A 27,109-nucleotide genomic window follows, 5' to 3' on the forward strand; every position below is an offset into this window, starting at 1 on the left:
AGGCTTGCCCAGCAAAATACTGGCTGATGCCCCTCTGCTTTAATACAAAAAATAACTCCCAAACATAAAAAATATATGACTTTGGTAGGGATTAGAATGTAGATGCTATGGATTGACACACATTTTGCGTTATTGTTGCATTTGTGACTTTGCCCTGCATCTGTAGTCAATGTTGGAATACATTGCTTGACAGTGCCAGATCATCCCTAACTTTGATTGCATCAAATATCTGCCGATTTAGTTTTGAGCACATCAATGATAGACTCTGGGATGCTGCACACCTGCAGTTTCCACCGGTTCCGCTAGTCTGGAGTGTCTGCTGAACCTCTCTACTAGTAGTTCCACCCCCTCTCCCCCAATTGTCCGAGTCATTATGTGGAGTACCCCTGTTCAGTTTTGAAAGCTTATAGTAGCATATGTGCATTCATTAGCAATAGGGTTTTTTTTACATTGCATGTTTATACTTTTTGCATTACAATGTACTGAAAGTACCTGTCTGGCTTATAATTCCTCCTAGAACAAAGACAACCTGATCCAGCAAACCTCCTTCCACTGCACTGCTGGCCACTCTGCAGCCAGCAGTGCTACTACAGTACTCCCCTGCCAGGTCTGCTAGCCTCTTGGACTCATCTCATTCCAGGAGAGAGAGAGAGAGAGAGAGAGAGAGAGAGAGAGAGAGAGAGAGAGAGAGAGAGAGAGAGAGAGAGAGAGAGAAAGAGAGAGAAAGAGAGAGAGTGTGTGTGTGCGCGCATTAGCCTAATGCTTTTGGAAGCGCCAGCAATTCCACATAGTGGCTAAAGGCGCTCTAGTGGGCTATAACCCTCACACTGTATGCACTTCACTCAGAATAGGCACACAGCATCCCTGATGTTTACATAATCATCTTGTGTTTATGTAGGATAGAACCCCAAAATATCATGGGAAGTTAACTGACAATTCCCCATACAAGTCCTAGGATGTGTGTGTTTGCAGGCGTATAAATGAACTGAGCCATGGAAATGAACTGATGTAAATAGTTGTCTGTACTGTAATATATAAAGTTTTTTGTTGGTCACACATAAAATAGAAAAGAAATACCATAACTGAGAATAAGTTTAACAAGTGGACTTTTTCATTTAGCACAGCTGGAATGTTTCCTGCATAAAGTTAGTGGCTTACTTATTAACTCTTATTGTCTAGAGAGTCTAGCAGCAGAAAAGAAGGGGGGGGGGGGGATGGAATTTACGGCATTTTTTCTTCCCCCCAATGTAATATTAACAGTATACACTATATGATGAAACAATGGAAAGCATGGTTGTTGTTTAATGACATTAGTTTACCACACTTAACCATTTTCTACACCGTAGCTAGAATTCTGTTATGCATAATCCATCAGCACTCTACAGTGCAAAGGTACAAGAAGATTTCTGCACAGTGAGCACAAAGTCACAGCTTAATAACGCCATCTCAGGGCTCTTTCACACTAGGAGCCGACTCCTGCGTTTTGACAGATCGCTCCTAGGCTGCGTTTAGAAAGGTAACATGAAAGTCCATTTGACTTATGTTAACTTTCGCATTAGACAAAGCGTTGTAGAGCGTTACATTGTAACGCACCTGAGAGCTTAGTAACATTCAGCCGCGGTGGTTTCCCACTGGTGAATTAGGACTACCGCCGCTTATGAGCTTCGTATCGCAACTTCCCGACGTCACGCCACAGGTCATAACACGTGCACGAAATCGGTTCGTGCATGCGTTTGCGAATGTGAATCAGCAATAGGGATTTCCCCTCTTACAGCATATTTTTTTTTTAATATCTTGATGTGTTTAAAATGGACTTTGACATTCAAATTTCAATAAACGAGCTTATGGTTATCTTATCTGTCTTTTTCATTTCTTGAGAAAGCTTGCGGGGGAGGGTCAGGGGCCTGCAATGGAGCCTGGATATAGATAACTAAGCGCCAGAAAATTAAAAGGAAGGCGCAGATGGTCTGCCATGAGGTCTGCAAAAACAATGAGGTACATAACTTTTTTGGTGTCCTTCGCAATGTAAGTCCTTTAATACCAAGTCAGGAGATCTGATCTTGGTCACAGGATCAACACCATGAAAGTAACTTTTTCAAAATGAAGTCAGCATTGTCAGCCTCTATGACATTTTGGCTTTTTTTTTTTTTTTTCCACTTCATCCGATGATGTTTAACAGCTTCCCGACCGCCTAACGCCGACGTCGGAAAGCTGGCAGCCCCAGGACCACCAAACGGTGTCAAGTCCTGGGGCAGGGTTTTGCAGGGGATTGCGCGCGCACATCCCCACTTCAATGAGGGAGCTCCGCTCCGTCATCAGTCTACCAGCGGCTATTGATTGGTAATAAAAGAAAAATTTACGTTTTTATTACAAAAATAATTAAATTAATAATTTTAAAAAAGCTGCAGCAGCGATCAGAGCTCACCAACAGAAATCTCTGTTGGTGGGCGGAAAAGGGGGGGGGGGATTCATTTGCGTGCTCCGTTGTATAGCTATGCAGCAAGCCATTGAAGCTGCAGAGCACAAAATTGTAAAAAAAATAGCCTGGTCACTAGGGGGGTGGGGGGGGGGGGGGTGTAAGCCTACGGTCCTCAAGTGGTTAAGTTCTTCAGTGATCAGAAAATGCTTCTGTCCTCTGTAAACTGTATCAAAGTTCATGACACAGTGTCTACCTGGATGACTGAATCAGAGTTGAGCTAATGCTTACTAATGTAGTATAAACTGTTGGCAAACCTACAAACTACCATATAAATAGTCTCTTTGATACCTTCAGGTGCCACTACGATTTCCTGCCCAAAAAGGCGTAGACATGGTTTTATTACCTTGTGCAAGCAGCAATTCCAACAAATAGGCCCTTAGGCATTCAAAATAAACTGAAGTTAAAGGGAACAAACGTAAAACACAGATTTTGGCCCTTATTCAATTCCCCTTTTCGCCTACGTTTTCTCCTAGGAGATAATTTTTCATCTTCAGTTTAAAATAACTTTTCAGCACTGTGCAATTGAAAAAGTGTAAAAAAAAGCGAGCAAGTACTGTGAAAATTACTGGGTGTAATCCTGCTTGTTGGTGGCATTTTAAGCCATTAATGACGGTAGATAATAAGTAGATAAGATAAGGAAGTAGCAATTTAATGCTAGGTACACACGGTTTTTTCGGTCGATTTTCCGTCCGATCAATTTTCCACTCGATCCAGTTATCTTGTCTTATCAATTTCCATTCACGACCAGAAAAACGATCGGAAATAATATCGGACATGATGGAAATGATCTATCGAACCATCGATCTAACACAAAATTGTATGCGGTGTACCTAGCATAAAGGACAACTGTAAGGAGAGGGATATGGAGGCTGCTATATTTATTTCCTTTTAAAGAGAATCTGTATTGTTAAAATCGCACAAAAGTAAACATACCAGTGCGTTAGGGGACATCTCCTATTACCCACTGTCACAATTTCGCTGCTCCCCGCCGCATTAAAAGTGGTTAAAAACAGTTTTAAAAAGTTTGTTTGTAAACAAACAAAATGGCCACCAAAACAGGAAGTAGGTTGATGTACAGTATGCCCACACATAGAAAATACATTCATACACAAGCAGGCTGTATACACCCTTTCTTTTTAATCTCAAGAGATCATTTGTGTGTTTCTTTCCCCCTGCCGCTATCTTCCTCCGAAGTGTCAGGCTGTTTCTTCCTGCAGAGTGCAGACATCTCTGCCTGTATGTAATTCCTCAGTATGTGAAAGCCCAGCCAGCTCAGAGGAGGATTTATCCAGCTTGTAAAAGATAATAGAGCAGAGAGAATCTGCACTAATCTAAACAACACACAGGCAGTGTGCAGAGAGAGGCCTGGAGGGGGGAGATGCATCACAGAACCACAACACTGAAGAACTTGGCAGCCTTCCAGACACAGGCTGACAAGTCTGACAAGAGAGAGATAAGTTGATTTATTACAGAGATGGTGATAGTAGAACGTGCTGCAGTAAGCCAGAACACATTAGAATAGATTTTGGAACTTGTAGGATGGAAGAAAACCGGATGAAATGTTTGTTACGGAGTCTCTTTAAGCACTACTGGTTGCCTGGCTCTCCTACTGATCTCATCTACCTATAATACTTTAAGCCCTAGATCCTGAACAACAGAACAGGTGCTTCTGACACTTTTGGATTAGCTGTATGCTTGTTTCTGGTGTGTTTTAGAGAGTACTGCAGCCAAAGAGATCAGCAGGATGCCAGGCAACTGGAATTGTTTAAAAGGAAATAAATATGGCAGCCTCCATATTCTTCTCAATTCAGTTGTCCTTCAGGTACTAAAGACCTAGGTACCTCACCAGGGCTGTGGAGTCAAAGCAATTTTGGGTACCCGGAGTCGGAGTTGGGGTTGGTGATTTCATAAACTGAGGTGTCAGGAGTCTGAAGATTTTTTTGTACAAAATCCACAGCCCTGGCAAGTATTAGACTAAGGAGTCGGGGTTGGGGTCGGTGGCCAGGCAAACAGTTAAACTAGTCCTGGGGGACCCCTGAGGAGAGCAAATGGTGTCAGGCATACTGCTAAGGAGGTTAAGGAACTACAAGGCCCACAATGCAGTGCAGGAGTCTGACAGCCACAGTCATGATTCATAAAGGCAAATGCATTGTGGGAGTTGTAGTTCCTGAACAGCTGGGGAGCCAAGTTTGCAGATCACAGCCCTAACCCAAGAGTATTTTTTCAGATGTGTACTTAAAGGGAACCTAAACTGAGAAGGATATGGATTTTTCCTTTTAAAATAATACCAGTTGCCTGACTCTCCTGCTGATCCTGTGTCTCTAATACTTTTAGCCACAACCCCTCAACCAGCATGCAGATCAGGTGCTCTGACTGAAGTCAGACTGGATTAGCTGCATACTTGTTTTAAGGTGTGTGATTCAGCCACTTCTGCAGCCAAAGAGATCAACAGGACTGCCAGGCAACTGGTATTGTTTAAAAGGAAACATCCATATCCCTCTCAGTTAAGGTTCTTTCAAAGTGATCCTAAACCAAAGCTTGGGATCAAAATCAGAGCCATACCTTAAAAGAGAGAAGCCTCAGAATACTATGCAGGCTTCCCTTATTGACTTAAAGCCCCCTGTTGTTGAGCGTGGCTCTCAGCGCTCAGCGACGGGGGATCCTGAGGCTTCCCTCAGGGCTGTGGAGTCGGTACAAAAATCCAGCGACTCCGACTCCTCAGTTTAGGATTCCACCGACTCCTCTAATTTGCATATTAAAATCTTGTTGATTGAAAGTATGTAACATGAAACTGCTAATGCTTAGGAATTTTAAAAAACAACTGAAGTGAGAAGGATATGTAGACTGTCATATTTATTCTCTTTAGACTAAAACTAGTCCTTGGTAAGAGTACTTGTAAAAGGTACAGACCGGAACAAAGAACATCTATCAGGCCCTAGGCAATGTAACTGTGGGTACATGTAAGAGTGGATGTGCAGGTACTCTGCAGGGGAATAAGGAGATTCTTCCTCTATTACACATTCTTCATGTACAATCTGAACCAGGTTTATGGGTGACAGACAACACCTCTGTTTTCAATGTGCACAACATTCTCAGTGGATCCCCTGCAGCTCTGTGGGGAGTGCATATGTAGAGTATAGTACTACTGTGTAACAAAGTAAACCTGAGACAGATGAAATTAAAGTTTTATACATATCTGGGCTTCCTCTAGCCCCTTCAGGCTGATCAGTTCCTCAATGTCCTCCTCCGCCACCTGGATCTTTTGCTATGAGTCCAAGTACTTGAGCCAGTCGGACGTAGTGCGCATGCACACACTACGACGCCAGGCGCGTACTACACCTGCGCAGCACTACTGCGCAGGTACAGAATGCTCCTGGCTGTAGGAGCGGCACGTGGCTGGACTGCACTGACTGGCTGAATTACCGGGACTCATAGCAGAAGATCCAGTGGCAGAGGAGGACAGCGAGGGATTGATTGGTCTGAAGGGGGCTGGAGGAAGCCCCAGGTAATGTATAAAACTTTTCTTTTCATCCGTCTCAGGTACCCTTTAATTCATAGTCACCAAACCAAAGTTTAACAACATATCAAATTATTTGATTTAATGAGCAAAGAGAAGGCATACATTTGCATAAATCCGCATCAACGCAGAATTTCCATCTCATTGACCATCTCTATTAGTGACACAGCTACACATCAGGCTTTATTCTTGCAGCATAGATGTTATTTAGTATATATATATATAAGAGATTCCTGTGCACACATCATATGTACAGTCACAATCAGATATGTATATCTGACTTTAAAAATACGGGGACTGCTTTATTGAAGCAGTACAAGTAACTCATTTTAATTGGTTTATTTCATTTTTGTGGACTAAGCACAGCTATTACTGTATATATACATTGTTCATGATGACTATTATCTGCTAAATAGAACATTTCATCATACTTTCTATTTTAAATTACAGTTTAAATTCATTAGGAGTCGGTGCATTTTTTCCCCGACTCCAGGCACCCAAAATTGCTCCGACTCCACGACTCCACAGCCCTGCTTTCCCTCTCTAAGTATCGAATTTTGTCCCAGAGCTTTGGCTCGGGTACTCCTTAATATCTGAAAATTTTATTTTGTACAAATTCAGCACAATGTAATTACTATGCTGTTATTTAGGCAGAGTTCACAATTATTGGGGAAAAGCTGAACTGTTTTAATGTTGAAATTCCCACACTTTTTTTTACTGCAGCTAATGAAAGTCAATGGGAATGTACATGCAATGTGAAAATGTACGCTGCAAGAAGTTTTATTTCACACAATTTCTGTGAATTTTAGCAGAAGTGCGATTCTCCACTGACTTTCATTGTGCTAGGTACACACCATACAATTTTCTGTTAGATTTTCTGTTAATCTATCTGCCAGGTAAATCAAACAGTAAATTGTATGGTGTGTACCTAGAATGGCATCAATTCATTAACCTCCCTGGCGGTAAGCCCGTGCTGAGCAATCGGGTCTCCCAATGACGTCACAACGTCGATGACGCCATGGCGACGGGGGAAGCCCTCCAGGAGATCCCGATCTTTGAACGGGATGTCCTGATCTCCGATCGCCGGAGGCGATCGGAGGGGCTGGGGGGATGCCGCTGAGCAGCGGCTATCATGTAGCGAGACTTTGTCTCGCTACATGAAAAAATAAAAAAAATTAAAAAAAAAAGACTTTGCTGCCCCCTGGCGGATTTTTTATAAACCGCCAGGAGGGTTAAAGGCTGTTAGACTTACCCGCCAGATAGATTTTTTTTTTTTCCCCCAACATGTTAGAAAAAAATCTATCTGCCAGGTAAATCTAATGCTGGGAATAAACCATACATTTTTTCTGCGGATAGATGTTTCGATACATAGTTTCCAACATGTCCGAGCTTATTTTTTTTTTTAGATCGATTTCTCATAGAAGTGAATGGAAATAGATAAGAAAAAAATAAGAGTATCGAGCGGGAATTGGAGCAAAAAAAATCGATCGGAGAGAAAATCGACCAATAAAAACAAACAAAACAAAAAAACCGCATTGTGTATTCCCAGCATAACCGAAAATCTAAGAGAAAATTGTGTGGTGCGTACAAAGCACTAGAAGTTAGAGGAAGAAGATTTCAAGATATAGAACACACAATGGTATATTTCCATAGTGTATGTCTCCTCTTTCACTCATCTAACTGCTGGGTGGAAACCAGTTCTACGACATTAAAGCAGTCTGCATGAGCGTTCACAAGCTTACTGCAGTTTTAACAACTTTCTGCATGCCCATTCATGACTTTCCCACTTCCTTTATGCAGGGACAAGGACCAAGCAGCATTGCTGAGATACTGATGACTACCAGCCTGACAGCTGTGGGATAATGTGTGGGTTATAAGTCTGCTGGTAAATTAGTGTACTAATAGCTCCTTTTATCTCCCGTGAGTCTCTCCAGCACCATAAGTTCGGTACAAAAAGTAACAAATCACATATCTCTAGAAGGGCTTTTTACCACTACATTGTGTTTTGTGATCCCAGGGCTGTGTAAGCAGAACAAAAACCATCCGACTTCTCAGTTTATGAAACCTCCGACTCCAGGTAGCCAAAATTGCTCCGACTACTTGACTCTGATGCCTTAGTCTAAATTTTAATACATACCAGGGCTGTGGAATTTGGTACAAAAATCATCAAACTTCAGTTATGAAACCACCGACTCCAACTCCAGGTACCCAAAAATTGCTCCGACTACTCGACTCTGACCAAGACTGTGGCCGGGAGTCAAGGCAATTTTTGGTACCTGGAGCAGAGCTGTGGAATCAGAGTTGGAGTCGGAGCAATTTTGGGTACCTGGAGTCTGAGTTGGAGTCAGTGGTTTCATAAACTGACGAGTGGGAGTCGGATGATTTTTGTACCAAATCCACAGCATTGGTAAGTATTACCTAAGGAGTTGGAATCGAGGAGTCAGAGCCATTTTGGGTATCTGGAGTCTGAGTTGGAGTCGGTGATTTCATACTGAGGAGTCGGATGATTTTCGTACCAAAGCCACAGCCCTGGCAAGTATTACCTAACGAGTCTGAGTCATTTTGGCTACCTGGAGTCAAAGTCGGAGGCTTCATAAACTGAGGAGTCGGATGATTTTTGTACCGCCTCCACAGCCCTGGTAACTACTAGACTAAGAAGTCGGGGGAGTAATTTTGGGTACCTGGAGTAGGCGTCGGAGTTGGTTGATTTTTATACCAACTCCACAGTTCTGACTCCAACTCCACAGCCCTGTGTAATCCAATTCTGATCGCTAATGAATCGTGAAACACATGGTACAGTTAAGCTGAGAAAAACAGAGTCGCCCGTTTACATTAGTGTGATCCGTATGAAGCGGGATTTTCTCCTGAACGCAATCGTCATTCGGCATATAGTAGCTCAATCACGGTAGTAGAAATAAAACCAATGCTATTGCGTTTTTTAGTGGAAAATAGCCCTAAGGCCTTTTTCGCGCACTTCAGCTTCCATGTGAAAGAGGCCTTACAGATCTGACAATGCACTGAAACACAAGATAGTGATAACATTTTATCTGGAACACAGGAGCATACTTATATTTCTTTAAAAAAAGAATCATGTGACTTGGCTAAGCAATGAGAGAGCAGAAGAATATTCCACACAACCACTGAAAACAATGGGCATGGCTGGTGGCCTGCAACCAGCCAATCAGAAGCTCTTCAACAGTCCCATGAACATGTATAGGCTTTATCACCCATAAGGGCCAGTGCACACCAAAAAGTGTAAAAGCAAACGCTCAGCGCTTTTTGACGTGATTTTTTTTTTAAGGCTATTCTAGGCATGTGCCTAGCGATTTTCTAATCATGCCTAGCGATTTTTGGAGCGTTTTGGTGTAGCGTTTTTTTTATTTTTTGTTATAGTACAACTCTAAATGTACAGCTTCTGTAACAAAAACGTTTGGAAAATCGCTCTGATCTAGCATTTTTCGGAGCAATTTTCCACTTTCCTATACTTAACATTGAGGCTGAATCACCTCAAAAAATCAACAGAAATGCTCCAGGACACACATTATGTTTGAGAAAAAAGCACATCGCTCTCGGGTGCTCCATCCCATTTAAATACATTAGCCAAGCTCTTTTAGAAGTAAAGCATTTTAAAAAGTGCTCAGAAGCGCTGTTGGTGTGCACCAGCCCTAAGATGCGCTGCAGTGCTAGTGATGTGATATTTCCTATTATGAAATGGCAGCAGAGGAATTCTGGCTTCAAAAACACAAAATTACTTTTCCTATCTATAACATAGCTCATAAACAGGCACCATAGTGTACCTCACTATCTCTCCAAGAATTAGGCCACCCAAAACGGATTATGTAATTGGCTGGGTCAAATGCTGGCTTTCCTATGTCTCTACAGAACTTTGTGGCAAGATTTTACTGTTATGTCCTCCCTGTAAAAGGTTTATAACTTATTGAATCATTTAACTTGCTAGTGCTTGGTATAAAGATACCTGAACCAACAAGAGTATGATGGAGCCACAGCTAACCCTCACTTTGAAAATGCGGCCTGCCTGCCGGCTGTGGAGTCGGAATCGAGGAGTCTCAGCAATTTTTGGGTACCTGGAGCATGAGGTTGCATAAACTGAAGAGTTGGAGTATCTTTGTACTCACTCTATAGTCAAACACTGGTTGGCACGACAGCCGGGGGCCCCAGACTCCCGGCTGTTGTGCAAACCAGTGTTTGTGATTTTAAATTTCTTTTTTTGCAGCTTCCAGGATGCGGTTGACAGGTGAGTGGTTAGGGAGGGGACCGTGTGGGAGACCTGTCTGCTAGCGAGGCAATCCACGATTGCGTCCAACCAAAGCCTCCCACCTGAATGCTACCTAATTTATGCAATTCCTGCTAGATTTGGTACGGCAGGCAAAGGGTGTATAACAGTACACCTGATTGGCTGACTGGCACCTGCTGTCCAAATAAAGGTAGGAAATTGCTTTAGCTGGGAGTGAGCAATTGTGTATGTTGCTACCCACTCTATAGCCCTGCAAAGGTTGTGGAGTCTTAGTCATTTGGGGTAGTGGCGGGATAGTGTAATGGTTAAGGGCTCTGCCTCTGGCACAGGAGACCTGGGTTCAAATCTAGGCTCAGCCCATTACAGTAAGCCAGCACCTATTCAGTAAGGAGACCTTGGGTGAGACTCTCTAACACTGCTTCTGCCCACTGAGTGCGCTCTAATGGCGGCATCGCAAAAGCTTTGAGTCCGAACAGGAGAAAAGCGCTATTCAAATACTGGAATCATTATTACCTGGAGTTGGAGTTTCATAAACTGAGGAGTCTGAGTTGGAATATTTTTGTAGGACAGCCTTGTATGCCTGGCTCTTGTGCCGACCTTACATTTGTGATACAGTCTAGATCCCAGACACAGCATAACTATGCAGATTATTTATTTTATTTATTTATTTGTTGTATTTATAAAGTGCCAACATATTACGCAGCGCTGGACATTAATTTAGGTTACAGACAATAATTAGGGGTGACAAACAGCAATATGACAATACAGGAATACAAGAAAACCAGATCACACAGCACAGTATGAGTACAAGGTAATGCTTAGTCAGTCACTGGATGGGAGCATGGAGTTAGGCAAGTTAGGTTCACTCAAATGCATAGCATGGGTGCACAGTAATAGAGGTGCATGATCAGGTAGGACACAAAAGGAGTGAGGAGATCAGGAGTTCTGACTGCCATTGGCTGTATGCTTGATCCAGGTGTGTGAATGAGAAAATACTGGGCCATATGATCAGCATGAGTGACAGGCAACAGCATTTAAAGGGAAAAAAAAAAAACACGATTAAGATGACAGCCTGCATAACTCCCTCAGTTCAGGTTTCCTACAAGGAAGCAGCTGCTAGATATATGGAAACACTGGTCTGCTGAGACAACACTAGAATGGGAGATTGTGCAAAGGTTTAGTCAGGTTTTTTTGTAATCTTCTAACCCTCAGCACTTCTTATGAGTACCTGTCAAACCGGATGTAAAGAAACATATCTGCAATACGATACCAACACAAAAGCTGTAAAGCTATGCACACCCTTGAACATTTAGGGCAGAGGAGCTCACACTTTTTCAGCTTGCAAGCTACTTCAAAAATTAGGAATAAGCCATAACTGCAGCACAGGCAAAGCAGCAGTCCATCAGTGATTACTACAAGCCACAACTGGAGCACATGCACAGCTGCAGTCCATCGGTGATCACCACAAGCCACAACTGCAGCACATGCACAGCGGTAGTCCATCAGTGGTTACCACAAGCCACAACTGAAGCACATGCACAGCGGCAGTCCATCAGTGGTTACCACAAGCCACAACTGCAGCACATGCACAGCGGCAGCCCATCAGTGAACACCACAAGCCACAACTGCAGCACATGCACAGCAGCAGTCCATCAGTAATCACCACAAGCCACAAATGCAGCACATGCACAGCGGTAGCCCATCAGTGATCACGACAAGCCACAACAGCAGCACATGCACAGCGACAGCCCATCAGTGATTACCACAAGCCACAACAGCAGCACATGCACAGCGACAGCCCATCAGTGATCACCACAAGCCACAACTGCAGCACATGCACAGCGGCAGCCCATCAGTGATCACCACAAGCCACAACTGCAGCACATGCACAGCGGCAGCCCATCAGTGATCACCACAAGCCACAACTGCAGCACATGCACAGCGGCAGCCCATCAGTGATCACCACAAGCCACAACTGCAGCACATGCACAGCGGCAGCCCATCAGTGATCACCACAAGCCACAACTGCAGCACATGCACAGCGGCAGCCCATCAGTGATCACCACAAGCCACAACAGCAGCACATGCACAGCGGCAGCCCATCAGTGATTTCCACAAGCCACAACTGCAGCACATGCACAGCGGCAGCCCATCAGTGATTACCACAAGCCACAACTGCAGCACATGCACAGCGGCAGTCCATCAGTGATTACCACAAGCCACAACTGCAGTACATGCACAGTAGCAGTCCATCAGTGATTACCACAAGCCACAACTGCAGCACATGCACAGCGGCAGTCCATCAGTGATTACCACAAGCCACAACTGCAGTACATGCACAGCAGCAGCCCATCAGTGATTACCACAAGCCACAACTGCAGCACATGCACAGCGACAGGCCATCAGTGATTACCACAAGCCATAACTGCAGCACATGCACAGCGATAGTCCATTACTGATTACCACAAGCCACAACTGCAGCACATGCACAGCGGCAGTCCATAAGTGATTACCACAAGCCTCATCTGCAGCACATACATAGCGGCAGACCATTACTGCTTACCACAAGCCACAACTGCAGCACAAGCAGCAGTCCATCAGTGATTACCAAAAGTCACAACTGCAGCACATGCAAAGGGGCAGTCTGTCACTGGTTACCACAAGCCACAACTGCAGCACTCACACAGCGGCAGTCCATCACAGATTACTACAAGCTACAACTGCAGCATATACATAGGGGCAGTCCATCACTGATTACCACAAGCCACGACTGCAGCACATGCACACCGACAGTCCTTAACCACATAAGGATCGCAGGATTTTCTTATAATCTGTGCTGGGTGGGCTCTCCAGCCCGCAGCACAGATCAGGTTTGAGGCAGGGCAATCAGACTTCCCCCTTTTTTCCCCACTAGGGGGATGTCCTGCTGGGGGGGTCTGATCGCCGCCGCTGCCTACTGCCGAGTGGGGGGGGGGGGGGCCCTCTGCAGCACTATTCCGCCCTCCCTCTCCATCACTCCCTCTCCTCCCTACTATGGGCGGTACAGGACAGCGATCCATCCTGTACCGCCTCTGATAGGCTTCAGCCTATCAGATGCCGGCGATCCCCGGCCAATCAGAGGCCAGGGATCGCCGATCTCCTTTACGGCGCTGCTGCAACAGCAGCGCCGTGCGACGTAAACACCGGGGATTTCTTGCTTATCACATATCACAGATTCCTCCTCAGTAAGATGAAAGCAACAGTGCTTAACCAAATAGTGAAAAAAAAAAGCTAACAATATCATGATTAATGTCCAGCAAAAATTTAATCAGCAGTAGCACATAATGCTTCTAAATCTATGGCTTCCCCACCTTGCAACATCATAACCCTCTACACTGCTGTGCAAAACTTCAGTGCAGCAAATCGCACTAATCTCATCCAAGTCAAAGAGACCAAGTATGATGCATAGGTCACTCAGGAGGACGGTGTGGGATCTAGCAGAAAGTTCTTGGCAATTTTACGGTAGAAAAGAATATACCATAATGGGCACCTTCTGATTTAGGATGACGCTTTAGGAACAACCTTTATCCAGTCATGCTGTTTGTATTGCTATGAATAGAGGGAAATGGACCTCTCTGCGGGCACAACAATGGCATCATCCAAGATTTTTCTTGCAGTCTACTGCACGAGAGTAGGCCATCAACATCAGTGACACCTATCCAATCACTTATAAATCCAAGGTAAGTACGTAGATTTACTCTCTTCCACTCTGCTAAACGGTTTTATTGTAGACAAAGATAAATTCTATGTACAGTGAATATTTGTTAACCGCTTTTGGCGCGTAGTTGAAATCTACACCGTTTATGTCCGCCTAAGCCTGCCAGGGCGTAGATTTCAACTTCCACATTCCACACGGACCCACCTCTACTGCCGATCTCGCCGCTGTCCAGTTGCCGCACCTTCCCAGGTCGGTATTAAGCCAGAGCTCCCTGAGCTGTTCAGGAGCCGACTTCATTGGCTCCAGACCCTGTGATCACTGTGAGCCAATCAAAGCAAATCACAGTGATTACAGAGTCAGGAGCCAATGAAATCGTCTCCTTACTGGTTTATGGAGCTCTGCTGTCATATCGACAGCAAAGCGAGTGAGCGGCAGCCAGGACAGCAGCAGTAGTGGCAGGTCCATGCGGCATGCCGTTGGTAAGCCCACTTTTTGTACCAGCGGTCTCTGGTTTTTAATCTTCTTAGCGGTAACCCTGAGTCAGACTCGGGATGGAAATCCAAATCCCAGAGCGGTAATCCCAAGCCTGAGTGAATTATATGCAGGGGCTGCTGCATGTCTCTCTACGGTATGTTTTTTTTTTTTTTCCTCTATTTTTTTTTTTTTTTTTTAAGGTCTAACAGTTTTTGAAAAAATTGCACAGCTTTTAGTCCCTAAATCTGTGAAATAATAACGCCAGGGAGGTTAAGGGGCCAAAGAGTGCTGGTACTGAAGTGGGTGCAGCTCTATACATGGCCACAAACAGCAATAAACAAAACCAAAAAAAAAAAAATCACAATTTACCGTTTACAAAACTACCCCTTTAGCTTCTGCCAGTTGCTAATAGATTTTGTATGCCACTGCTCATCTATCGCGATAAGCCAACTTGCTAGACCATGCACCTTGAATTGGTGCCCATAGACGTGAATATAATTGCAGCATGTATACATACACTGCACTGCTCACAAATAATCTTTTTTTCAGTGTCACCTAATAAAAAAGCTACATTGTTGCCTGCTTTACCACCACTTAGTTGGTTACAGATTGAAAGGGAAAGGTAATATTTAACAACATTAAACTGCAAAAACACTTGTGCAGCACGCATCGGTATCTATGGCAACTTTGTAACAAAAAAACAAAAGTGTATTCAGCCTTGGCTCAAAACAAAGTCACATTGTGAAGTTGGATAGTATATGACATCATTAAAGACTGTACACAAAACAAAAACAGCCTATGGTTTTCAATCAGACATCTGGACAAGGCAACAGGGGCAGTAAGCAAGATAAGCCAAGCGCAACTGCTTAACAACCGGTGCAAAGACGTGGGGTTCATTCACAAAGGTTACTTATTTTTAACCTTAACTGTAATGCCGGGAATACACGGTACGTTTCCGCGGCTCGATTATGCCGCTGGATTGATTCCCGCTCGTCCCCGTGGGCGATTCTCTTATCTTCTGCTCGGTTTCCTTATATTTTTCCATTGTGTCGCCCGCAGTATCGAGTGCGGAATCGATCCGGGGGGTGATTGGACATGTTGGAAATTATCAATCGAGCAATACCGTGTACTCCCAGCATAAGAAGTGCTAATGCATGAGATAAACAAATAAGCAGAGCTAAACCATGATTAAAGTCGGTTAAGGAGAGTTATAAAATGAATTAAGTCAGTTAAAGGGGAACTGAAGTAAGAGGTATACGGAGGCTGCCATATTTATTTCCTTTTAATCAATGCCAGTTGCCTGACAGCCCTGCTGATCCTGTGCCTCTAATACTATTAGCCATAGCCCCTGAACAAGCACGCAGCAGATCAGGTGTTTCAGACTTTAAAGTCAGATCTGACAAGACTAGCTGCATGCTTGTTTCTGGTGTTATTCAGATACTACTGCAGAGAAATAGACCAGCAGGGCTGCCAGGCAACTGGCATTGATTAAAAGGAAATAAATATGGCAACCTCCGTATACCTCTTACTTCAGTTCCCCTTTAAGGAGAGCTAAACCATGAATTAATTCATTTAAAGAGACACTGTAACAAGGAAAACTTCCCCTGGGGTTACTCACCTCGGGTGGGGGAAGCCTCAGGATCCTAATGAGGCTTCCCACGCCGTCCTCTGTCCCACGGGGGTCTCGTTGCAGCCCTTCAAAGCCGGCCCGCCAAATCCGTCAGCCTGTTCAATATTTACCTTTCCAGGGTCCAGCGGGGGCGCTGTTTCGGCTTTGAAGTAGACGGAAATACTTGATCTCAGTCGGGTCCGTTCTACTGCGCAGGCACCGGAGACTTTTGCAGTAGAATGGACCTGACTGAGATCCGGTATTTCCGCCTACTTCGGAGCGCAGCACCGCTACTGCGCCTGCACTGGAGCCGGGAAGGTAAATATTTACATCCCCGCTGTTCGGAGGGGCACAGCGGGACCCCCGTGGGATGCAGGAGGACGGGGGAAGCCTCGATAGGATCCGAAGGCTTCCCCCTCCCGAGGTGAGTACCCCCCCGGGGCCGTTTTTTTTAGTACAGATTTTCTTTAAAGAGACTCCGTAACAAAAATTGCATCCTGTTTTTTATCATCCTACTAGTTCCAAAAGCTATTCTAATGTGTTCTGCTTTACTGCAGCACTTTCTGCTATCACTATCTCTGTAATAAATCAATGTATCTTTCCCCTGTCAGACTTGTCGGCCTGTGTCTGGAAGGCTGCCAAGTTCTTCAGTGTTGTGGTTCTGATATGAACTCCCCCTTCCAGGCCCCTCTATGCACACTGCCTGTGTATTATTTAGATTAGAGCAGCTTCTCTCTTCGCTCTTATCTTTTACAAGCTGGATAAATCGTCCTCTGAGCTGGCTGGGCTTTCACATACTGAAGAATTACAGACAAGGGCAAAGCTGTTTGCAGGAGAAAAACAAGCAGCCTGAAACTTCAGTGCATGAGAACTGCAGGGGGGAAGAAACACACAATGATCTCTGGAAATTCAAAAGGAAGGCTGTATACAGCCTGCTTGTGTATGGATGTATTTTCTATGTGTGGCCATACTGTACATCAACCTACTTCCTGATTTGGTGGCCATTTTGTTTGTTTATAAACAAACTTTTTAAAACTGTTTTTAACCACTTTTAATGCGGCGAGGAGCAGCGAAATTGTGACAGAGGGTAATAGGAGATGTCCCCTAACGCACTGGTATGTTTACTTTTGTGCGATTTTAACAATACAGATTCTCTTTAAAGAGGAACTGTAACGACAAAACGGCCCCTGGGGGGTACTCACCTCGGGTGGGGGAAGCCTCTGGATCCTAATGAGGCTTCCCACGCCGTCCTCCATCCGTCAGGGGTCTCGCTGTAGCCCTCCGTGCAGCGGTGACGTAATATTTACCTTCCTGGCTCCTGCGCAGGCGCTCTGACGGCTGTCGGCGCCGAAGTAGGCGGAAATACCCGATCTCCGTCGGGTCTGCTCTACTGCGCAGGCGCAAGTTTCCGGCGCCTGCGCAGTAGAGCGGACCTGACGGAGATCGGGTATTTCCGTCTATTTCCGTGCCGAAAGTCGCCACAGCGCCCCCGCTGGAGCCAGCAAAGGTAAATATTGAACTGACAGTCGGCACAGTCGCCGGCTGTTCGGAGGGCTGCGGCGAGACCCCCGTGGGACAGAGGACGGCGTGGGAAGCCTCATTAGGATCCGGAGGCTTCCCCCACCCGAGGTGAGTACCCCCCAGGGGATCTTTTTGATGTTACAGTGTCTCTTTAAGGAAATCTAAATTGTGAGTTAATAAGTACGTTGAGATAATTTACCAGAAAAGTTTTGTGAATCAGGCCCGTGATATTTATGCAAATAAAACAGTAGGGTGCCCATACATTACTTGATTTTTTGCATTGATATTCGGGCGATTCGATCATAATGATCAAATCTGGCAGAGATTGATGCCACATCATGGCCACCCTCAATCAGTTATGTGATAATGCTGGAAAATATTGGTCGTAAGTGCACGATCGGGTGCACAGTAGTAACAGCGTTCCGTTTCCCAAACAACGGAGAGCCCCCCAGTGTATGTGTTCCCCATTTCCCAGGGCCCATGCCAACTGTTACAAGCTTGTTTGTCACACCTAGTCCTGTGTATATCGTCTTTTTGAATTGCCACCGACTCATCCATGTAACACCGCTGCATGTTCTGATGTTACTACATGCAACGGTGGTGGCAATTAGGAAAACCAGTAAGCACAGGAGGAGGTGTCGAGTTGTTATACTCGCCAGCCTCCTCCTAGATGTTCTCCTCACCATGCTGTCCAGCGTCCGTCGCACGTGCAGGCACGCGTGACTAAAAGGCATTTTGTTTGTTTAGCTCAGGGGTGCCCACACTTTTTCGGCTCGCGAGCTACTTTTAAATTTGCCGAGGCCAGGAGATCTACCAACGACCCAAATGCTAAGAATGCCCCCCCCCCCCCCTCCGGCGTAGGTTAGCCAGGTGTATGTGCCTGCAGCATAGGTTACGTGCCCTCAGTATAGGTCAGCCTGGTATATGGGCCCTCAGTATAGGTCAGCCTGGTATATGGGCCCTCAGTATAGGTTAGCCAGGTATATGGGCCCTCAGTGTAGGTTAGCCAGGCATATGGGCCCTCAGTGTAGGTTAGCCAGGCATATGGGCCCCCAGTGTAGGTTAGCCAGGCATATGGGCCCCCAGTGTAGGTTAGCCAGGCATATGGGCCCCCAGTGTAGGTTAGCCAGGCATATGGGCCCCCAGTGTAGGTTAGCCTGGCATATGGGCCCCCAGTGTAGGTTAGCCTGGCATATGGGCCCCCAGTGTAGGTTAGCCTGGCATATGGGCCCCCAGTGTAGGTTAGCCTGGCATATGGGCCCCCAGTGTAGGTTAGCCTGGCATATGGGCCCCCAGTGTAGGTTAGCCTGGCATATGGGCCCCCAGTGTAGGTTAGCCTGGCATATGGGCCCCCAGTGTAGGTTAGCCTGGCATATGGGCCCCCAGTGTAGGTTAGCCTGGCATATGGGCCCCCAGTGTAGGTTAGCCTGGCATATGGGCCCCCAGTGTAGGTTAGCCTGGCATATGGGTCCCCAGTGTAGGTTAGCCTGGCATATGGGTCCCCAGTGTAGGTTAGCCTGGCATATGGGTCCCCAGTGTAGGTTAGCCTGGCATATGGGTCCCCAGTGTAGGTTAGCCTGGCATATGGGTCCCCAGTGTAGGTTAGCCTGGCATAGGGGCCCCCAGTGTAGGTTAGCCTGGCATAGGGGCCCCCAGTGTAGGTTAGCCTGGCATAGGGGCCCCCAGTGTATGTTAGCCAGGTATAGGGGCCCCCAGTGTAGGTTAGCCAGGTATAGGGGCCCCCAGTGTAGGTTAGCCAGGTATAGGGGCCCCCAGTGTAGGTTAGCCAGGTATAGGGGCCCCCAGTGTAAGCTTAGCCAGGTATAGGGGTCCCCAGTGTAGGTTAGCCAGGTATAGGGGTCCCCAGTGTAGGTTAGCCAGGTATAGGGGTCCCCAGTGTAGCTTAGCCAGGTATAGGGGTCCCCAGTGTAGCTTAGCCAGGTATAGGGGTCCCCAGTGTAGCTTAGCCAGGTATAGGGGTCCCCAGTGTAGCTTAGCCAGGTATAGGTACCTGCAGCGTAGGTTAGCCAGGGTCCTCTGGACACTTGGAACCTCAACCTCCGGCAGGCAGGCCCCTCAGCAATAAGAATGTCGGGGAGAAGACGGCAAGACGCGGTGAGGAGAGAGGCAGCGCAGCCGCTACGTCATGGCTGGGGGCGGCGCCGGGCATGTTACAAGCACGCACGTTGCAGGCTGCCCGGCGCCACCCCCAGCCATGACGTAGCGGCCGCGCCGCCTCTCTCCTCCCTCTCTGCTCGCCGCGTCTTCTGACTCTTCTCCCCTGCATTCTTATTGGCCAGCAGCTAAACATGCTGCTGGCCGCAAAATTTAAAGAGACGCGGCCAAGAGGCCGCGATCTACCAAGAAAGCGGTCGCGATCTACCGGTAGATCGCGATCGACGTATTGGGCAGCCCTGGTTTAGCTCATGGCGTCACATAAGAAGTTGCGCACATGCACAGGTGTTCGCGACCGTTTGGGCGCGAATAGACAATATGCATACGTAGTAGCTAATGCGGATTACTGTACGCATGCGCGGCGTCCTCAATTGGTGCCAAATCGGCCTATTTAAGTTCCTCTCAGCCAGAATACCGGGGCTGTCTGTTTGTGCAGCTTGTTAGCAGCGTACCTCGTTGCTCTGCCTGTCTTATGTCCCGTCTGATATCTTGTTATTGACCTCGGCTTCTTCCTGACCACTATAGTACTTGTAAAATATGCGACTGCGGTTTTCTGCATCCCGCGCTGTCTGCATTGCTCTATGTCACAAGGTAGACATAGTGCTCTGCAGATGTACATGAAAGATTGGCATTGATTCACTAATAAAATGGTTTGATCACTTTGCGTGACTCTGTGTCAGCAATCCCTATACAGAAGTGCTTACACAGCTCTGCTCTGCATGGTGTACTATTCTATGGAGACAGGAGCAAGGAGAATGTTGTACTGCACAGGAATGCAATAGCAATCAGAGAGATAGCAGGCTCTCACTCAATATGAGCAAAAACAACTCTAACAGGTAACAAAATTCTAAAAGTAAAAAAAAAAAAAAAAAAAAAAAAAAAATTCATCTGAAAACTCCCTAGAACTTCAGTATTTTCTTTCTGACCGGAATCCTGCTCAGTCGGGCGATCAGGTGTAATGATTGGCTGTAGTGTCTGTGCAGTTCATGTGCCTGTCGCCTGTGAGTAATGGATGGGTGCTGGCAGAAGTCTCCGCCAATATGACAGGAAGTTAGACATCTGCAGCTTTTAAAACACCTCCCATGCCATGAAGTCCTCTGCACATGTATTCATGGTGTCATCATCAACAGGTGGATACAACAAAAAAGTGGTAAAGGCACTGTACTATCTCCACAGAAAAATCCGCCATCATACTGGGAAATCTCTTCTCATAAAACGGTCCCCTTACAACAGCATCTGCTAACATATCCTCCATCTCTCGCTGTCACTATTCCCCCATCGCTTGCTGTCCGCCTGTCACTATTCCCCCATCTCTTGCTGTCTGCCTGACACTATTCCCCCATCTCTTGGTGTCCGCCTGTCACTATTCCCCCATCTCTTGCTGTCTGCCTGACACTATTCCCCCATCTCTTGGTGTCTGCCTGGCACTATTCCCCCTATCTTTTGTTGTGACCGTCTGCCTGTCACTATTCCCCCTATCTTTTGCTGTGATCGTCTGCCTGTCACTATTCCCCTATCTCTTGCTGTCTGCCTGTCCCTATTTCCCCCCATCTCTCGCTGTCTGCCTGTCACTATCCCCCAATCTCTTGCTGACTGCCTGTCACTATTCCCGTACTCTTGCTATCTGCCTGACTAATTCCCTTCCATCTCGTTCCTACCGCATGACACTATTCCCCCATATCGTGCTGTCTGCCAGTCACTATTACCCCATTTCTTGTTGTCCACCTGTCACTGTTCCCTCATGCTGCTGGGCACTTGTCATTATTCCTCAATCTCTTGCTGTCCATCTGGCACTATTCCCAAACTCTGACTGTCATTATGTCTTGATTTTTGATGTCTACATATCACAATTGCATGTCTCGTGCTGTATGCGTCCACGTTTGCTCATTTTAGCTGTAGGCTCTACACCTGTCACTAGGAACTATGTGTAGCTACACGATTTTTACTGTAGGTCTCTCACTATTCACCTCTGCCTGCATGCTTGTCACCATTCTTTGTCTCTTTCTGTATGCTGTTCACCAATTCATCTCTTCCTGTATGTCTCTCACTAATCCTCATCTATCACTATTTTCCAATGTTTGCTCCTGTGCCTGTAATTTATTCTCATCTCTTGCTACATGCCTCCCCGCCCACTTTTCACCATCTCATTTTCGCTCACCTCACATCACTTATCTCACTAATAACGTGTCACTTTCCCCATCTGTTACTGACATCATGTCAGTGTCTCTAGATCTTGTAGACTTTTTGTAGCTATCTCCATCTTGTTCCACCTCCCACCCCCCCCCCCCCCCCCCCCCCATCTCTTGCTGACCTTGCATCACTTTTCCCATCTCTGGCTGACCTCACATCACTTTTCTCATTTTTCACTTGTCTTGTTACTTTCCTCAGTTCATACTTTTTCTATGTCACTCTTCCTTATAGTCCTTTTGTCACTTTTCTCATCTGTCACAGCTCTCCTGTCACTTTTCTCACCACATACAGCTTTCCTGTACTTTTCCCACCTCTTACAGCTCTCCAGTCACTTCTCTCACCTCTTACAGCTCTCCTGTCACTTCTCTCACCTCTTACAGCTCTCCTGTCACTTTTCTCACCTCTTACAGCTCTCCTGTCACTTCTCTCACCTCTTACAGCTCTCCTGTCACTTCTCTCACCTCTTACAGCTCTCCTGTCACTTCTCTCACCTCGTACAGCTCTCCTGTCACTTCTCTCACCTCGTACAGCTCTCCTGTCACTTCTCTCACCTCGTACAGATCTCCTGTCACTTCTCTCACCTCGTACAGCTCTCCTGTCACTTCTCTCACCTCCTACAGCTCTCCTGTCACTTCTCTCACCTCGTACAGCTCTCCTGTCACTTCTCTCACCTCTTACAGCTCTCCTGTCACTTCTCTCACCTCTTACAGCTCTCCTGTCACTTCTCTCACCTCTTACAGCTCTCCTGTCACTTCTCTCACCTCTTACAGCTCTCCTGTCACTTCTCTCACCTCTTACAGCTCTCCTGTCACTTCTCTCACCTCTTACAGCTCTCCTGTCACTTCTCACATCTCTTACAGCTCTCCTGTCACTTCTCACATCTCTTACAGCTCTCCTGTCACTTCTCACATCTCTTACAGCTCTCCTGTCACTTCTCTCACCTCGTACAGCTCTCCTGTCACTTCTCACATCTCTTACAGCTCTCCTGTCTCAGTTTAGCTGTCACTCCTCTTATCTCTTACAGCTCTCCTGTCACTTCTCAGTCTCATCTCTTACGGGCTCTCACTTCTCTCATCTTGTACAGCTCTCCTGTCACTTTTCTCATCTCTTACAGTTCTCCTGTCTCAGTTATCCTGTCACGCCTGCACTCTTGGTACCCTCCTGTCACTCCCCCGCCTGCCCTGGTCTCGTCAGCTCTGGACCTCTCTCTGTTGGCCGGTGTATTTATGCGGTACGTGCGTATTTGCCGCCGCCTCACCTGCACGCAGCGCAGTCACATGAGCCGGGTACACCGCTTTCCTCTCCGGACACCGCTCCTCACCGCAGCGCGCTCTCCCCGAGCCTCCGGCTGACTCCTCCAAGATGGCCGCCGCTTCCCCACCAAGCAGCCAATCGGGGAGTCGTGCCGGCGTGACATCACCGCGCACGTGCCCCACCCCTCCTCTTCATGTATCTACCTGTCAGGCGTGATGTCACTGTCACACATCACTTTTTGTTTAGAAAAACGGAAGACGGTTACGTGAGAAGAGCTCTTTTTTTTTTCTTTTTTTTTTTCTTCCTTTCCTTTAAAGCTATACACCACTGACCAGGTGAACATGATATTGCAAAGCTAGAAGTTTGAAAACTTTATGTGCAATCTCTAAATTATCTTATTACTTACTTTTTGAGGCCTGGAACCCACTACAAAACACTATCGCTAATCGCAATCGCTAGCGATTTCATGAGCGTTTTCTGCCGATTTTTGTTGTGATTTTAAAGGGACTCCGAGCTCAACTTAAAAATGAAAATAGTACTCACCCGGGACTTTCTCCCGCCCAGTGCTGGTCGGGAGGTCCCACGACAGCATCCTGGCTCCTCTCCTAGCTCAACTCAACGCAATTAAAGTGCACACGTACTTTCACGCCGGCCGCAGTGATTACGCGAGGCGGCCGGTGTGGTGACGTCAGCCGCGTCATACACAGAAGAAGGAGCCCGACACTTGGCCGAGTGTCGCCGGGCAGCCATATCGGAGCGGGGACTAGGAGAGGAGCCAGGACGCCGTCGTGGGACCTCCCGACCAGCACTGGGCTGGAGAAAGCCCCGGGTGAGTACTATTTTCATTTTTAAGTTGAGCACAGTGTCCCCTTAAGGGCCCGTTCACACTTAAAACCGCAGAACGCCGGCGATTACCGCCGGCGTTCAGCGGGAGTGATTTTCCCGCGATCAGCGCGGAAAAATCACTGGACACTGCGGCGGGTTTGGAGCGATCGCGATTAGCATGCTATGCACGCTAATCACAATCGCAAATCGCGGAACGCTCGTCGCCGGCAAACCGCTGCATGCAGCGCGGTTGCGGTTATCGCTAACCGCGGCAGTGAGAACACTGCCACTCGCTACATTGTGTAGCGGTTCTTGCAGAACCGCTAGCGGTTTGCCGTGAGCGGGAATCGTGCGATTCCTGCTCAGGTGTGAATGGGCCCTAAGAGTGTAAACATTTTGCCAGCAATTGTGTAGTGATTAGCGTTTTTAATTCATTTACATCTTTTTACAGTGTGCAGTAATTTAAAAACGCTAGCAAAATCGCTCTGTGCAGGTTTTGACGCGCAATCACGCCAGCGTTTATATACTTTACATTGCAGAAACGCTAAAAACGCTGCATGTCATGCGTTTGCGATTTTGGTAATTGCAATCTCCCCAGTGGAATTTGGCCCACCCATTAACATTAGCTGAGCATTTATGGAAATTGCTAGCGTTTTGAATCGCTCCCAAAAAAAATCGCTCTAGTGGGTTCCAGCCCTGACAGCTGTGTGTTCTAACACACTATTTTTGCAGATGAAAACGGTCTATAGGTACAACATACAATTTTTAAAATTTCTTTTCAATTCAAGAATAAAACATTGTCTGATTGATTGTAGTATTTAAAAAAATCTTACTAATGTATCACGTACCTGTGTTCAATTATTCCCCAATTATGAAATAAAAGAAAATTGAAAAAAATGCTTGGGTCTATACTTTAATAAATTGACAATCTTCCCTACACCATTCAATTTTCAGAAAAAAATTGATCAGAAAAACTCAACACTTCTGATCGTCTATATCAGAAAAGGGCTCGGGCGCATGGGCTGCATCCCCTATTGTTACGCTCATGATCCACAAGGTAATCTAGGCAACTGCCTGGGGCCTAGTGGGTATCAAGGGGCCCAGCTTCAACTTTCTCTAGCCATGTCAACTATTCACTTTAACTTACCAAAAACACTAGAGGAGGAAGAAAAGACTTGCCTTGGGACCCATTTCATCTTAAAGAACAACTGACCTGAGAATGTTATGGTTATTGACACCGTCAGTCCCTGCTCCAGCTGTTAGCACAGTGTAAATGTGTGTCAGCGGGCGGGGAAGGAATGACTCACCTCTTTCAGCGTTCCAGGTGTTGCATTCCACAGCTCGTCTGCTCCTCAATGCCGCCCACTGTACTTGCGGAATTACAGTGGGCGGCATTGCAGGAAGTGAGGAGCTGTGGAACGCAGCGGTTGTAATGCGGAAGGAGTAGAGTCATTCCTTCCCCGCCTGCTGCCTTGAGGGAGGAGCCAGGAAGGGGGAAGGGCTGTACCCGCTGCCCTCCCCCCTTCCTGGCTCCTACCCCCTCCAGCACACCTCACGGTGTTTGTTTCCCCCCCCCCCAGCCAAACGGGCAGCTGTAAGCTGGGTGGTGGCAGGCCAGGCACACTTCCTGGTCCTGCCTGGCGCCACCCCCAGACTTCCACTGCCTGAGGAAGATGCCTCACTTGGCGCTATGGGTGGGCCGGGCCTGGTTATGGAGGCTGCCATATTTTTATTCCTCTAAACAATAACAGTTTCCTGGTGTACATCTGATCTTTCATGCAATTAATAATGTCTTAATTACACACCTGAAACATGCATGCAGAAAATTAGCAGGGCAGCCAGGCAATGTGTATTGTTTAAAAGGAAACAAATATGGCATCCTCCATATCCCTCTCAGGGAAGACCTAGTGGGGCACATCAGCCAGCTCAGGGCCCTGAGGCAATGCCCAGGTTACCTCTATGGTAGCGCAGGCCCTGCCACCCCTAGCTGCTGTTGGTGGCTCTGGCTGAAAAGTATGTGTAAGTAATCACCTATGCATGAGCAGGGGTGGTTCTTCCAAAAAGCAATGTGAATCACATGCTCCTGGGTGGCAACAAGGCTGTTCCCATGGGCATCCGCACGTATGGCAAATTGGGGCGTCTGCCTCCCCCTGGCTGCCCGCTGCCCCCACCCCCCTGGCCACGACGGTGCCCCTCGCTACCCTCCACCCGACTCAGCGCAGTGAAGGGGGAACAGCAGGCACAGCGGTGGAGAAGGGGGGGAAATCCCCCCCTTCCCTCACCTTGGGGCTCCCCCTTACTCGCCCCCCCACGCCGACTCCATAATGCAGCGGCGGGCGCAGCGCAGCAGAACACTTCCTCTATTCCCTGCTCGCGAGGAAGGTTCTGTGCGCAGCTGGTCTGGTCAGTGACGTCAGACCAGCGATGCACAGATTTCCCTTGCACAGGGGAATAGAGGAAGTGTGCCACCCGCTGCCGCTGCATTATGGAGGGGGGACCGAGGAATGGTGAGCCCTCCCCCAAGGTGAGGGAAGGGGGGGGGAGACCTCCCTGCCACTGTCACAACTGGGGGAAGGGGGGTCCCTGTCACTAGCTGAAATGGGGGGTCCCTGTCACTAGCTGAACTGGGGGGTCCCTGTCACTAGCTGAAATGGGGGGTCCCTGTCACTAGCTGAAATGGGGGGTCCCTGTCACTAGCTGAACTGGGGGGTCCCTGTCACTAGCTGAACTGGGGGGGTCCCTGCCACTAGCTGAACTGGGGGGGTCCCTGTCACTACCTGAACTGGGGGGGTCCCTGTCACTACCTGAACTGGGGGGGTCCCTGTCACTACCTGAACTGGTGGGTCCCTGTCACTACTTGAACTGGGGAGGGTCCCTGTCACTATCTGAACTGGTGGGCTCCTGGCACTACCTAAACTGGGGGCCCTGTTGCTACCTAAACTGGAGGGCACCTGCCGCTACCTAAACTAGAAGGCACCTGTCACTACCTAAACTATCCAGGCTAGCCAGCCCAGCATCACCACCAGCCAAGCCAGCCAAGCATCACCGCCAGCCCAGCATCACCGCCAGCCAGGCCAGCCCAGCTTCACCGCCAGTGTATTTAGTTTAAATTG

General features: G+C 47.2%; 1 protein-coding gene across 3 annotated transcripts in view; it reads right to left on the bottom strand.

Annotated features, from left to right (window-relative positions):
- The window catches only part of PLEKHA1 (pleckstrin homology domain containing A1), a 117,189-nt gene extending 93,906 nt beyond the window's left edge, over positions 1-23,283 (bottom strand). For all 3 annotated transcript variants that reach the window (XM_068258529.1, XM_068258528.1, XM_068258530.1), the window contains exon 1: positions 23,176-23,283. The gene's annotated coding sequence lies outside the window, so the exon portion shown is untranslated. The remainder of the gene's footprint in view (positions 1-23,175) is intronic.
- Positions 23,284-27,109: the final 3,826 nt, after the last annotated feature.

Source organism: Hyperolius riggenbachi, chromosome 10 (assembly GCF_040937935.1).
Source record: "Hyperolius riggenbachi isolate aHypRig1 chromosome 10, aHypRig1.pri, whole genome shotgun sequence".
Lineage (NCBI taxonomy): Eukaryota > Metazoa > Chordata > Amphibia > Anura > Hyperoliidae > Hyperolius > Hyperolius riggenbachi.